Below are 15,439 nucleotides of genomic sequence, written 5' to 3'. Positions count from 1 at the left end.
AAGCAGGGGGTGGGAGCACTCAGGCCTCTCTGAGCAGTGGGGCTGTGGTCCATTTCTGAGCTGCCTAATGCAGGAATGTCCAGCTGGCTTCCAAGTCAGATCTGGTGTCTCAGGCGAAGGGCAGGCCCAGCTGGGTGGGAGCGGATTCTTTCCCACTGCCTCATTGCCTCTCCGAGAAAGGAAGCGTGAGTGCCCAGGGCAGGCGCCCTGCATGCAGCCTGTGTCCCGTCTGTGGGCAGTTGTGCCCTTCACGCTCCTGCCGCTCCGGGGGGATGCTGCCACGGTGAGTGAGCCTCTGTGCTCCCCTTGCTCTCACTGTAAAGACCACTCTCTTGGCAGGGCCAGGTTGAAGGGACTGACCGGGTGGTATTTCAACCCCAGTCTGTCTCATGCTGGGTGGGAAGCTGGGCAGCAGTGCCAAGGATGTGGGTGGGGGGGGACTCTGCTGATTAGTGGCTGAATGGGACCAGGGTCTACTCCCAGAGCGGCTGGTGCTGGGCACAGCTGTCCAGAGGAGGTCACAGCACACAGACTGCCTCACCCGGCCCCTCCAGCAGGCCTGTGCCTGGGAGATGCCTGGCCTTCCTGCATCAGGGGTCTTAGGAGCTAGCAGAAGGCTGTCCTCCACTGCAGGAGCAGATTCTGACCCAACTGGGAGGCCTACCTCAGTCACATCTGTGACCATATCATGTCTCTGAGTCTTGTATGTCTTTAAGCACTTCTCCCAGTAAGAGTAAATTTCTGTCTGAGTAACTATAACAGGAAGAAGAATGGGGGCAGATTTTCCACCTGCTTGGGTTCAGAGGCACAAGCTTTAGTAAGTGTTGAATCTCAGCTCCATCTCCTTTTTGCTGTGTGACTCTGGACAAGTCACTTGACCTCTCTGAGCCTCATTTCTCAGTCTGTAATATGGGGATAATAAGGCCTATTTTGCTGAGCTGCTGGAGAGGTTAGATGAGATCGTATGTGTGACCGAAGCTCCAATCCCCATCTATAGAACCTGGGCTCATTTCTCAGGTCTTGGGACATCTTCTTTTCTGTTTAACCTTCATGTTTGAGAAGGTCTGCTGGAGCTGCAGAGGCCCCATCCACCCCAGCTGGGCACCTGGTCACACGGAATGCTCAGCACAGCCCCTTTCTATCATGGGGACATTGGTGCAACCCACGTGGGCTCGGGTACCTGCAGCCCACAGACCACTCTCCTCCCCTGACTCTGGGCTCTGGCCCAGCTGCTCATGGTCAGAAGACCCAGATTCCAAGCCTGAAACCAAACCTGTATCTTTATCACTCACTTGTCAAGCCCTGTCTTTCCTTCAGAAGCCTGGCTATGACCTTCTCGGGGTTAAGCTTATATTGAAGTAGAAGCAGAATCTGCATATGGTAGGGGTTGTCTATGGAAAAGGACTTACCACCTCCACTTTGGAGCCCAGGGGTGCTGCTTCCAGCTGCTTCTGTGACCTTGGACATGTCATTTTTTCCTTTCAGTTTCTTCATCTTTAAAATGTGTATGATTTTATCTAAGTCTCAGGGTGACTGTAGGTTGATCGTTAATCATCTGGCCTGGCCCCTGCCGTCTATTAGGTGCTCCCCCTCACCTTGCCCTGAGCCCCACTTTGAGTGAGTACAGAGGTGTGGCTCAGGCCCCAGACACAGAAGCAAACTGTCTCAGGGTGGGCCCAAGACCCAGGAGACCCGAGGAAGCAGGAGGGGGGGCAACCTCCCCTTCCTGGGGGCTGACCGTGCCAGCAGGGGCTCACCAGAGGCATCTCACCCCCAAGAGGGGGGTTACAAGGGCCAACACTCAGGCCCACAGCAGGAAATGGGGGCGAGTCAGATCTCCAGGCCCCCGCAGAGGTGCCATCCCTGGCTTCACATCCATTCCCAGGAAGCCCACAAACTGTTCTCATGTATTAATCAGATTTGCAAGACACTGGCAGGCCAAAATCACTCAGGAACAGGGCTGTGGCTCTGGCCACTAGGGGAGGGCAGGGGTGCTGTGGAGGGTTGTGTCCCACAGACTTCAGTGAGGGGGCTGGGCAGACCTGCCTGGAGGTCTGGGAACAGGAGAGCGGCTGGGGGCGGTAGCCTGGATCCAGCTGGCGCTGTTGACACCTGCGGCATCTGATGGAGTGGACAGCGGGCACAGACAGCAGGAATCCCCGGGGGCTGAGGGCTCACACCTGCCATACTGTGCGTGTTGGCTCCCTTCCCTCCCACCTGACCGGTAGGGACAGATCTGAGGACGGGGTCTGCGGGGCCTGTCTCCAAGGGTGACTGGGCCTGGGAAGAACATACAGGAGAGAGCCATTGTCATCAAAGAGGTCCTTAAAACAAAAAGTTTAAAAGATGACTCCCAAGTGTATAAAAAGATGTTCAGACAATTAAATGTATTTAGGCCAAATGCCTGGAATAGACTCCCAGATCTACTACCTGAAGCCTTGTGACCCTAGGCAAAGAGCTGAACTTCTTTAAGCCCTGGTTCCCTGGCTGCAGTGGGCTGAATGGTGGCCCCCCAATAACATGTCAACATCTTAACCCCCAGAACTTGTGAATGTATCCTTATCTTAGGAAGAGTCTCTGCAAATAGAATTGTTACAGATCTAGAGATGAGACGATCACCCTTATTATGCAGATGAGCCCTAAATCCAGTGAAAAGTCTCCTTGTAGAAGCACTCAGAGGAGAGAGACATACAGAAAAGAGAAGGCCATGTGAAGACGGAAGCAGAGACTGGAGTGAAGTGGCCACCAGCCCAGAAACACCTGGAGCCACCAGAGGCTGGACCAGCACTCAAAGGCAGCTCAGCCCTGTCAACACCTTGATCTCAGATTTCTGGCCTCCAGAACTGCGAGAGAATAAATGTCTGTTGTTTTAAACCCCCTGTCAGTGCTAACGTGTTACAACAACCACAGGAAGCATTCATAAAAGAAAGACTGTAAGGATCCAACAAGAGGGGATCAGTACAGGTCATGTGAATTTATGGAAAAAAGTAGTGTGCAGCCATGCAAAGAAGTCTGTGGACAGTCATTAATGATGAGGTAGGTGTTCACATTATAATATCAAGGTGGCAAAACAGAGGACCAGAATATTAATTTGTAAATGTATACAAATCTAATTTTGTTTTTGAAAGTATGCCCCAAAAGGGAAAAATAACATTGATCATCTCCAGGCCATATAATACCATGTTCTTTATTTTCATCTTTGCTATTTTCTATATTTTCCAAATTTCTCCTCGATAAGTAGAACTTCTATTATCAGAAACTAAAAGAACTGTCCTAAAATTTCCTTCCTGCAAATGTCACATAATTGGACAAGAGCCACTGGAGGCCCACTTTCCTTCCACCTATAATATCTTGAGATCCTTACAACAGCCCCACCAGAAACTCAGCTGTGATTCTATTTTGTAAATGAGAAAATCATGCTTCAAGAGGTGAATGGGGACCGCAGAACCAGCCTGTGGCCAAGGCTGGGAAAGGAATGCAACCTGCCTGCCTTCTAAGCCACACTCTCCTAACCCATAGAGACAGCCTCCCCTCCGTCCTCACCTACCTCTCCTGACCACACCCAGGACTTGGCCTGTCCTTCAAGTCAAAAATTACTGATCAAAGTCTCAAGTGCCCTCCAGGCAGAGATAAATAACAGAGAGTTAGATCCTGGGATTCCAGTTTCCTATTTTTAAATGGAATGAAAGATAAATCATTTCTGCTAACTGTTTTTACCTGGCTGCAGGAAATGATGCATCACCATCTTTCAAAAGAAAATTAAGCCTTTAATTCCATGGCACATGTAATAAAATGATATTTCAGCTCTCTGCCGTGAATATATGGCCCGTCGTGTCCTAATTTACTATTTCGATGCTGCCTGAAATGTTCTGAAGTTATTAATGTGGCAATATATTCAAGCACCAAACTTGGCCTTCAAATGTTGTTGAAGCGCTCAGTTAACACAATGGATGGCCACGCAGGAGCCAAAGGGGTCCTGTCGAGAGGCAGGCAGGTCACACGGTTGTGGTGCACAGCTGGCCCTGCCATGGAGTTTTATCATGAGCCAGAGCCCCAGTTTCTTCCTCTGGAAGGTGGAGATTATGCTCCCTCATTCACAGGTGGAAAGCACCAGGTTCAGATCTGTACCTAGATCTCCAGCTGCACCACCATCTCATTCTCTGCCAAGAATGCCCCTGGTGCCACGCTCTTTATTCTGATTCTCTCGCGGTCCACAAGAGAGTTGTGAATGCTTCCACATGCATACCAATGCATAGCAGGTGTGCACTCACACGTGGGGCAATTCCTCCCAAGGCTCTGAGCTGGCACATCCCATTGTACTTTGAAGAGCAGGCCCTTTATCACCAGGGAACTGACCAATGATCCATGCAAAGATATACTGGGGCGAAGTTTCAACGTAAGACAAAGGACGGGGGCCGGGGGGCTTCGAGGCCTGTGTTCACCATCTTGCGCACCTCTCTTCTCTCCCGTGGCTGTGTGATGCTGACAGGGAGACTGTGTGCTGCTGTCAGCTGACCTCACGAGCCCTCCCTGCTGGCATTTGGAACAGCCACTGCATGTGAGCAGCTGGTTGGGGCCACTTGAATGAGAGCCCTCTTGTTCTGCAGAGGGCTTCCAAATGGGCTTAAAGACACTGCTGGGGTCTCTGGGGTCAGGGAATTCAGGTCTTTCCATAGGCCTCTCAGCAGGGGTGCCCAGTCCCCTGGGAGGTTCAAGGCCGCCCCACGTCCTCTCCAGGGTAAGGCTCATCTGTTTCAGGGACAGGCAGTTGGCATAGTTCATTTCGCTTTCAGCAAGCTCATAAGAGGGATAATTGTAAACCTATGTCTGGAGGAGAAGGCAAACATGAAATTCTCAAATGTGGACCTGATCCCTGAGCAGTGGGCACGAGCCAAGCCCTCTCTGATACCCAGAGCTGGTGGCCCAAGAGAGAGACGACAGCTACTGCTAAGACTAATTTTCTGGAGGAGGCAGGACGCTTGGGCGACCACACAAGTGACTTGAGCAAATTATTTAGGTCACAAGAGCACCACTCTTGTAAGACTTCTGTGATTATTAAAACAAATCAATAATGGTGATGTCACACACATGCGCTCACTGCCTGTTAGCTGTGGAAACCAGCCCACTGCACAGTGGCTTCCTAAAACCTAAGCTGCCCGTTTGTGGCCGACAGTGCGAGTGCGTACTCAGCGCTGGGAGTCCTACTTGGGTCTCCTCTTCCTCATCTCTCACATCCAAGCCTCCACAGCCAAATTCTATTCCAAATGACCTCCTCCTCCCCTCCCTGAGCCTCTAGGCCACCAACTGTCTCCCCTGAAACCCTACAATGTCCTTCTGGCCCTGCTCCGCATCTCATCCTACAACATTCTATTTTCCATGCAGCAGCCAGAGAAATCTTTTTTTAATTAATATTTTTATTGAAGTATAGTTGATGTATAATACTATGTAAGTTACAGGTGTACAGTGTAGTAATTCACAATTTTTAAAACTTATACTCCATTTATAGTTATTATAAAATGCTGGCTATACTCCCCATGTTGTATAATATATCCTTATAGCTTATTTTATACCTAATGGTCTGTACCTCTTAATCCCCTACCCCTATACTGCCCCTCCTCCCTTCTCCCTGCCCACTGGTAACCACTAGTTTGTTCTCCATATCTATGAGTTTGCTTCTTTTTTTGTTGTATTCACTAGTTTGTTGTATTTTTATATTCCACATATAGGTGATATCATACAGTATTTGTCCTTCTCTGTCTGACTTCTTTCATTTAGCATAATACCCTCCAAGTCCACCCATTTTGCTGCAAATGGCAAAATTTCATTCTTTTTATTTATATTATGTATATGTAATATTCCTTTATATATATAATATAATATTTTATATATATATATCATCTTCTTTATCCACCCATCTCTTAACGGGCACTTAGCTTGCTTCCCTATCTTGGCAACTCTAAATAATGCTGCTATGAAATCTTTTTTAAATGTTCATCAAATTCTGTGACTAAACCCACCATTGACATCCTATAACAATGAATAAAATGTAAACTCTAGGCCCAGGCCATCAAGGCTCCACATGGCCTTGTCCTGTCTGCTCTCTGCTCTCAACTTGAAACCCCCACCCTCAAGACCCAAATGTAAGTTCCATGAAAGCAGGGACTCTTGTCTGTCTTGTCCAGGGCTGTATCCCATTGCCTGGCCCATGGTATTTACCAAACAAATGCTTCTAGAATAAATCAAGGATTCAAAGCCAGACAAACTAACTGTACTGCATTGTACCACTGGAAAGGGGAAGAGACGCAAAGGAAAAAAAATCCCTTCAGCTAAGCAAATTTCAATCCCTCCTCCAAAACTAGGAGGCTGTGGGGCTCAGAGAGCTAAGAAAAGAGTTTGTAAACCAGCCTATATCTCCAAGGGGCCAAGGTGGCCTCGGGGGAAAGTGGCCCTAGAGGGACCACTGTATTCAGCTGCATAGGCTATGGGCTGCACAAATCCAGGGATGACACTCACATTGAATGACATGCCTAGAGTTTTCAGATGGGGCAATGCAGCAGCCCTGGACCCCCCAACCTACTCCAATGGGGGTAAGGCCCCATTCAGTCCCCTCCCTCAGCCCTGCCCAGACCCAGCTGCACCTCTCTGTCCTCAATTGGTTTCCTCCTTAAGAATCCTCAGACCAATAAACCAGAGAATGATACTAATGACCGTCACTGGGTGAAGAGGGAGGATGGACTATCAGATGGGTATCACCCTGTCTCTGCTGCTTCCTATCTGTGTGCCTTTGAACTCATCATTTTTCTGAGCCTCAAGCTCCCAACACACAGAGATGCTCAGAACACTTTGGGCTGAACCAGATACCTGCATGGCAGGGCTGATGGAGAGATGGCAAAGCCCTTACCACATGACAGACTCCAGTTCCACTGGCGTGAGAAGCTTCAACAGGACCCAGAGTCAGCACATCCTTGCTTTCCTTTCTTCACTATAATGGTGAGCACAAAGTTACCATGACTCCTTCTTGCACATGGGGCCACTGTGGCTCAGAAGTTCAATGGTAGCCCAAGTTCCCACATTGCTGGTGGTGAAACGGTGACTTACCTTGGCCCTAAGGATGGGCCCTACAGCTCCTGTGAGGCAGCCGTGTTCCCAAGGCCATAGGGCATAGGAGTCAAAAACTTTGATCTTGAGGACTCAGCTCACTGCCATGCTCAGGTCTGAGGGTCCAGGCTCTCACCAGCTCTGCCCTACTCCCCGCCTGCCTTCCCGTCAGCCCTGTGGAATCTGTCCCTGGGCCTATAATTCAAGGGAAGGAGTGTGGGTCTTCTGAAAACAAAATCCTGGCCCCATAACTGAGCTGAACTGTCAAGTCCCAGTCTGAAAACTTGGGACACGCTGCTGACGGTGCCAATGACAGCCCAGCTGGGAGGACGGCTATATTTAGCCACATGCTTGACCTACCATGTTATCAGGAGCAGAACCAAAAGGCTGGGGAGCTGGAGGGAGGTTGCAGAGAAAGCAACCCCCCGGCACTGCCCCAGCCGTGCCGCCTTGAAGAACTGTTCAGCAAAGTTTCCACCTTCTGAACACATCTTTTTTCTCAATGTTAGGGAGCTTTCGTGACTTGCCCAGTGCTTTCAGCCTGGAGGTGGAAGCCAAAACCCATCAGCTCTGTTTGCAGCAGGAGGCATTTCAGCACAAGGCAGCTAAGAAGCATGCTGGACATGGGTCACAAAGCCAAGCTCTCCTCCCGCACCCCTGGGTGCTCACGACGATAGGAGGGAGTCTGTGCAAGCAGCTGGGGAGGGGACCTGGGCTGTCAGCAGGCGGATCCACATCCCAGATGACGATGCTCTCTGCCTCGTGCAGGTTTTGAAAAGGTTGAATGAAGCATAACATGAAAAGCATGCAGCACAATAGACACTCTGTCTTTCTATTCTCTTCCCTCGATCCTCATAACCTGACGAGGTAGGATTTAGCCAATTTATCCCCATTTTACAGATGAAGAAACTGAATGCAATATCAGAGAAGGTGATTTGCCTAAATTCTCAGTGGGGGTCTCAGCAATATTTGTGTTGCAGACACATCAGTATTTCCCATCTCTGAGTTTGACCTGTGTGTTCAATGGTCCAAGAAAATCAGGGTTGGGGGCAGGGGCGGTGGCGCTAATTTCCCAGAAGCAATCTTACCTCTGCTCTTTGAAGTGTCACAAAATTGGCTGGAGACTGCTCCCGTCAGCAGCACTGCACGAGGCTGCTGAAAGCACTTTTAGCACCTGATTAAAAAGGAGCCTTATTTTCCTGAGCAATTACCAGTCTGCCTCTCATGATCTCATCCCAAAGACAAGAAAGAAAAATGATGGAAGGCTAGCCTCCAGATGCTCACCCTGCAGAACACTGAATGGCCTGGCCACACCCATGTGCGGGGTGTGCCAGGCATGGCTTGGGGAGAGGTGGCCAGAGCTGTAGGGCAGCAAGCAGGAGTTGCCATGGGGTGGGCTATATCCTTTCCATCTCCAATGGAGACTCTGCTCTGGCCTGCATCTGCTATGACCTGGCTCCTGGAGGATTTCGGAATGAAGTGAAAGGAAGAAAGGAACTACCTTGACTCAAAGTCCTCTTGTGGGGAGGTCATCCTTTTCATTCCCCAAAACAGCTCTTCCTGAGAGCATTTTAGCCTCGAGGTACATTAAAGGATACAGAGACTCAGGAGATAACTACTTGCCCCAAAGCACACAGCCAAGAATTTAGCAAAAAAGGATTCAAGCCCAGGCAGAGCCCTAAACAGCACCCTGCATTATACCATGATACCTTGTAGCATCCTTGGGCTGCCTTTAAGAGTAGCCTGGGGCCTGCATTCACCTGGGCTTGCCCTCTTTGGTTCCACAGTGGGTAACAGTAAGGGTGCCTCACCCTGGGCGTGGCTGAAGACTCCTGCCTCCATTTGTCCTGTAATTGTATCACCCCAAGGGGACTCCACACCTGACCTCAGTCATAACCAGGGCTGTCTCTTATAGCCCATAGTAGCAAGGCACCATAAAAAGGAAATACCCAATGCTGCCAAAGCTATAGTCAAACAGGCAGGCTTACTCATTGCTGGTGGCAGTGGAAAGCAGTTTCACAAGATGTATGCATACAGGGCTTGATAATGTGAATCTCTTTGCTCTAGTAATCATACATCTACAAATATATCTTAAGGCAATAACTCCAAATTTAAAAATCTTACCTATAAACATCTTCATTGTAGCATTTCCTAAGGAGCCAAATACATTGAAATTCTATAATGTGAAATATTAAGCCATTAAAAATAATATTTGATCTTGGATTGGAAGAATTAATGTTAAAATGGCCATAGAACCCAAAGCAATCTATAGACTTGATGCAATCCCTATCAAATTACCTGTGACATTTTTCACATAAGTAGAACAAATAATCCTAAAATTTACATGGAGTCACAAAAGACCGAGAATTGCCAAGCAATCCTGAGGAAAAAGAACAAAGCAGGAGGCATAACCCTCCCAGATTTCAGACAATACTACAAAGCTACAGTAACCAAAACAGCATGTTATTGGCACAAAAACAGACATATGGATCAATGGAACAAAAGAGAGAGCCCGGAAATAAACCCACACACCTATGGTCAATTAATCTTCAACAAAGGAGGCAAGAATATACAATGGAGAAAAGACAGTATCTTCAGCAAGTGGTGTTGGGAAAGCTAGACAGCTGTATTCAAGTCAATGAAGTTAGAACACTTCCTCACACCATACACAAAAAATAAACTCAAAATGGCTTAAAGACTTAAATATAAGACAGGACACCACAAAACTCCTAGAAGAAAATATAGGCAAACATTCTCTGACATAAATCACAGCAATGCTTTCATAGGTCAGTCTCCCAAGGCAATAGAAATAAAAGCAAAAATAAATAAATAGGACCTAATCAAAGTTATAAACTTTTGCACAGCAAAGGAAACCATAAACAAAATTAAAAGACAACCTACACCCTGAGAGAAAATATTTGCAAATGATGTGACCCACAAGGGCTTAATTTCCAAAATATACAAACATGTTGTACAACTCAATAGCAAACAAACAAACAAAAAAACCCAAATCAAAAAATGGGCAGAAGACCTAAACAGACATTTCTCCAAAGAAGACATACAGATGGCAAACAGGCACATGAAAAGATGCTCAACATCCCTAATTATTAGAGAAATGCACGTCAAAACTACAATGAGGGGGCTTCCCAGGTGATGCAGTAGTTAAGAATCTGCCTGCCAATGCAGAGGACACAGGTTAGATCCCTGGGCCGGAAAGATCCCACATGCCTTGGAGCAAACTAAGCCCGTGAGCCACAACTACTAAGCCTGCGCTCTAGAGCCCGCAAGCCACAACTATTGAGCCCATGTGCCACAACTACTGAAGTCTGTGTGCCTAGAGCCTGTGCTCCGCAACAAGAGAAGCCACTGCAAAGAGAAGCCCATGCAATGCAATGAAGAGTAGCCCCCACTCGCCACAACTAGAGAAAGCCCGTGCAACAATGAAGACCCAACACAGTAAATAAATAAATAAAATTAATTAAAAAAAAAAACTACAATGAGGTACCACCTCACATCATTCAGAATGACCATCATCAAAAAGACCAGAAACAGTAAATGCTGGAGAGGGTGTGGAGAAAAGGGAACCTCCCCCCCTACACTGTTGGTGGGAATGTAAACTGGTGCAGCCACTATGGAAAACAGTATGGAGGTTCCTTAAAAAACTAAAAATAGAGTTACCATATGATCCAGCAATCCCAATCCTGGGCATACATCCAGAGAAAACTCTAATTTGAAAAGATGCATGCACCCCAATGTTCATAGTAGCACTATTTAAAATAAGCATGACATGGAAGCAACCTAAATGTCCATAAACAGATGAATGTGTAAAGAAGATATGGTATGTATATATACAATGGAATCCTGCTTAGCCATGGAAAAGAATGAAATAATGCCATGGATGGACCTAGAGATTATCATACTAAGCAAATTAAGTCAGGCAGAGAAAGACATACAATATGACATCATTTTTACATGGAATCTAAAATATGATACAAATGGAGTTATTTACAAAACAGAAACAGACTCACAGACATAGAAAACAAACATGATTACCAAGTGGGAAAGGGGAGAGGGCTAAATTAGGAGTTTGGGATTAACAGATACAAGCTACTATTTGTAAAATATATAAACAACAAGGTCCTACCGTATAGCACAGGGAACTATATTCAATATCTTGTAATAACCTATAATGAAACAAAATATGAAAAAGAATATATATGTATAACTGAATCACTTTGCTGTACACCAGAATCTAACACAACATTGTAAATCAACTATACTTCAATTTTAAAAAAATGTTTCAGAAGAATTCATAATAACATGAAAATGCTTTTGTTATAAAGTTTAATGGCAAAAGAAAGTTAGGAAATTGTCCAGATGGTGTAATCACAGCTACATTTTAAATTAAAAAAAAAGAGCGAATGAATAAATGGCACATGGGACTTACGGATGGAGGTTTGTTTTTGTTTTTGTATTAATTTACAGACTTTATTTTTTAGAGCAGTTATAGGTTCACACCAAGATTGAGTAGCAAGTTCAGATAGCTCCCATATACCCCTACCCCACACAAGCATAGCCTCGTCCCTGCCAACCTCCCTCGGTGGGGTTTTTTTTCCTACTTTCTCCGCCCGCCCCTTGTCAAATTGTCTATAATGTGAAAAATAAATTTTATTAGGAAAAAAGGCAAGATGGGAAGAAGGCGGGGGAGGGAGGAAAGGCAGTAGTAAAGTCAAGAAGAGGGAGCCCTGGTCCCAAAGGGAGAACACAGATGGGTTCTTAGCCTTTTCGATTTCCGATTCATCTTTTTGTTTCACCAGCTGTTGGGATTCCTCACCATTTAAAGTTTATGACATCATTTCCCTGTCCACATACTCTGTCCCAGGGAGGCAAGCCCATTTTAATGCTTTCTCAACCCTGAAACCATCCCTCTAACACCAAATTCAAGCCGGCCTCTGAGGGAAGCTTCTTTAGCTCAGTCTCCACATCCCTGTACTTTAGACAAGCTTTCCTATCAATGCCAAGCGCCCTCTGACCTGCAGTCTTGGAAAATGAGCAGAGATTCTCTGACTTTACTGCATGCACACACACATGAACAAGCGCTTCCATGGTACTGGGGAAAATATGACCTGCAATGCAGGCCTCCGGCCAGCAGGAGGCAGAGTATTGATCCTGAGTGGGGACCAGCCCCGTGTGCGCATCTCGGGGTCCCCAGTACCCAGAACCAGAAGGGCACAGGTACATTGAATGAATGATTGGATGCCTCTGTAAGCCCATTTTTGGTACTCTTTGGAACTTTAAATTGGGAATGGGTTTTTCTGGGCAGGGATGATGGAATTTACATGCATTAGATCACCCCACAGGAAGAACGGTTAATATCCAGCCTGCTTTGTTCTCTAACAGGTCATTCTAAGGGCCATTTCCACCCACTTGTGCGGCAAAGGAAAGAAGCCAGAGCTAGGGGTTGCCATCCACACACTGCAAGGCTCCTATCCTCCTAGGGGCCTTGTTTCCCCAGTTATAGGATGAAGAAGTGGGATGCCCTCCAGGGCCTTCCCCTGATGCTGTTCTATAACCCCACTAAGGATTGCTTGACTATATAACAAACTCCTCATATTGAAGCACTTCCAAAACATGAGACATTTCAGGGAATACATTTTATTTTTTACATCATACATAATAACATCTACAAAGAATTCAGGGTAAGATTCTAAGAAAATTAGACCCCAAAACAGAGAAATCAGTTTCTTATTCTCTTTTTGGTAAGATGGTAATACAGAGTCTGACCCACAAAACTGTCTGTACCCCCCTCTCCACCCTCACCCCCCACACACACACATACACATTTCCCATCATCACCACCAGCCCCCAAATGACTATATGATAAGTGCATATGGACAATTTCTAGGAATGGGGCCACCCAATGGAACTTCAAAAGGAAAAGATTCAACGTGGGTGTGAATTAGGAGGAAATGACTCCAGGGAAATGGAGACAATAAGCTCTCGATTGGGACTTAAAATAGAGGAAAGACTGGGCTATTTTCGTCTTTCTGGAGAAGGAAGAACTGAGGGGTGAGAGGATTGACTTTTTCCCCAGTACAATTGCTAACAGCAAAGAGGCATCCAGGTATTGCTTTCTGTTGCTTAAACAGGTGGCCTCACCAAAAAAGAGGCAGGGTCTCCCCAGGAAACCTCTTTCTAGGACCACAAATAACATAGCGCTCTCTGAGTCTGAGCTGCTTCTCACTGAGTGCCAGCCTGGGATTAAGTATGGAACTAAGGATTGACTACACATTGTTTCACTTAATCTGTACAAAAACTGCCAGGTCAATATCATTACGCTCACTTTGTAGATAAGAACACTGAGGCAGAGGGTGGATTAATAACATGTCCACACCCACAGAGCTCATAAGAGGCCAAGCTGGACTCTAAAGACAGATGCCAGCTCTTCTCTCTTCTTTGACTGCATCGCAGTCCCCTTTCACCTGGAAGGGTTGAGAGGGGTGTGGAGGGATGGCTAACATTCCTTAGAGGAGGTGGAAAACATTCCCTGAGGTCACAGCTCTGCCTTGCAGTCTCGCTCCTCTTTCAAGCCCAGTCAGTCTGGAGGGCTCCTCGCCACTCTCAGCCGACCTGGCATTTCAACAGCAATCTTTTTTAAAGTAGTTCCTGAAGGGTGTGGCCTGGATCTGGTGGTTTGATCTCGCTCCAAATTAAAGCTATGGTCAGTGGCAACCCCATGTTATGGTGTCCACAGTTCTCCCCGATGCCCTGGTTGGTGACATCATTTTCATGTCTGATTTGCTTACTTATGCAATCCTTTGTTTAAAGAGTTCTTCCTCTTTAGTGTAATTCAGAATCCTAGAATCTAAATGGTGGGGCATTTTGGGGGCAGGGGGAGCTATCTTTAGATGAGGGATGATTTGTGTGTTTATTGGCCAAATATACTCCAGTTGAGGTGAAAGGTATATCTGTGTGGCACATATTTCAGGCCTTCCATTCTTGGCTCTTGACATCTCTTGCAGTAAAGTGAGAATCAGGGGTAAGAAGCTTCTGAACTCCCACAGCTCCGAGGTCTGTTTTCATAGACAGGATCTATAGTCTGGAACCCTGGTCTTGAGCTCCAGTTCTGCCCCTCATTTCACTGGCTGATACTGGACAAGTTATTCTGTCCCTCTGGGCCCTGGTTTCCCAACTGTCAAACACAGGGCTGAACGAGTTAGTGTGTAAAAATGCTTTGTTAAGACCAGCAGTTGCAGGAGAAGCCCCTGGAGGGCTGGTAAAAACAGACCTTTCTGGGCCCACCCCTAAGAGTCTCTGATTCATCATAGCCTGAAAATCTGCATGTCCGACAAGCTCCGCGATGCCGATCTGCTGGTCCAGGGTCCGCACTTGGAGAACATCTGGTTGAGAGTGAAGGGGTGTGCGGTGAGACGTGTGTTATCATGACGCAAGGCAGGGGCCTACAGCCAAGGGAAGCTGCTCCCCTCACCACCACTCTGCACACTACAGGGCAGGGTTTTTCCTAACTCCAGATAAAGATCAGCTGGGGTGCTTGTTTCAAAACAAAACAGATACTTTGGCCCCCAACCCAGACTTACCAAATTAGAAGTTCCAAGAGAGAGGCCTGGTAATCTGTATCGGAACAAGCCTCCAGACCGGTCTTACCACCAGACGTGATTGGGAAACACTGCAGCTTAACCACTAGTTCCACATCACAAAAATTTTATGTGAAGGCAAATGACCCATGCGCCTCTGACTAGGGATGTGGATAATAAGTGACAATTTCTTTTCCACAAGGAGGAGGTATCTCCAAGCCTAGTAATGTATATCGTGTAAGGCCTGGAAGCCAGACTTCAGGGGTTTCTGATGGCATCAGGACAAGCGACAGAGAAGACCTGAAGTGGACTTCAAGGTGGTCCTCATCACCAGCACCAGGAGAAACCCGCCCAAAGCAAGGCGCTCATCCACTTCTCCACAGGCAGCTATGTCCCATCTCTGGCCCCAAAAGATCCTGCACCAAGGAAACTTCAAGCACAACTTGAAGCATTGGTTCCCAGCCTGGTTGCACATCAGATTTACGTGGGAAGCTTTGTAACCCTCCCTATTTATGGCTGAGCTTTGCCCCAGAGCAATTGAATCAGAAGCGTGAGGGATGAAATGCAGCCTCACAATGTTTAATGTCCCACAGATGATCACAGCGCACAGCTGGGCCAGTATTAAAGGGAAGAGGTGGCACAGCTAGCACCCCACAGCTTGCACACCTTCCAAGGGTCTCACCTTTGTACCTGCATACCCATCCAAAGACGTAGTACAAACCACTCAGTCTGTCGAGGATACAGAC

At 47.0% G+C, this 15,439-nt stretch overlaps 1 protein-coding gene across 1 annotated transcript in view; it reads left to right on the top strand.

The window, feature by feature from the left end:
• The first annotated feature begins 200 nt into the window (after positions 1 to 200).
• The window catches only part of C5H10orf71 (chromosome 5 C10orf71 homolog), a 54,969-nt gene continuing 39,730 nt past the window's right edge, over positions 201 to 15,439 (top strand). Inside the window, exon 1 of the mRNA XM_057737122.1 lies at positions 201 to 283. The gene's annotated coding sequence lies outside the window, so the exon portion shown is untranslated. The remainder of the gene's footprint in view (positions 284 to 15,439) is intronic.

Source organism: Hippopotamus amphibius, chromosome 5 (genome assembly GCF_030028045.1).
Source record: "Hippopotamus amphibius kiboko isolate mHipAmp2 chromosome 5, mHipAmp2.hap2, whole genome shotgun sequence".
NCBI lineage: Eukaryota > Metazoa > Chordata > Mammalia > Artiodactyla > Hippopotamidae > Hippopotamus > Hippopotamus amphibius.
Note: the sequence above shows the minus strand (reverse complement) of the source record. Positions and strands in the feature narration are given on the sequence as shown.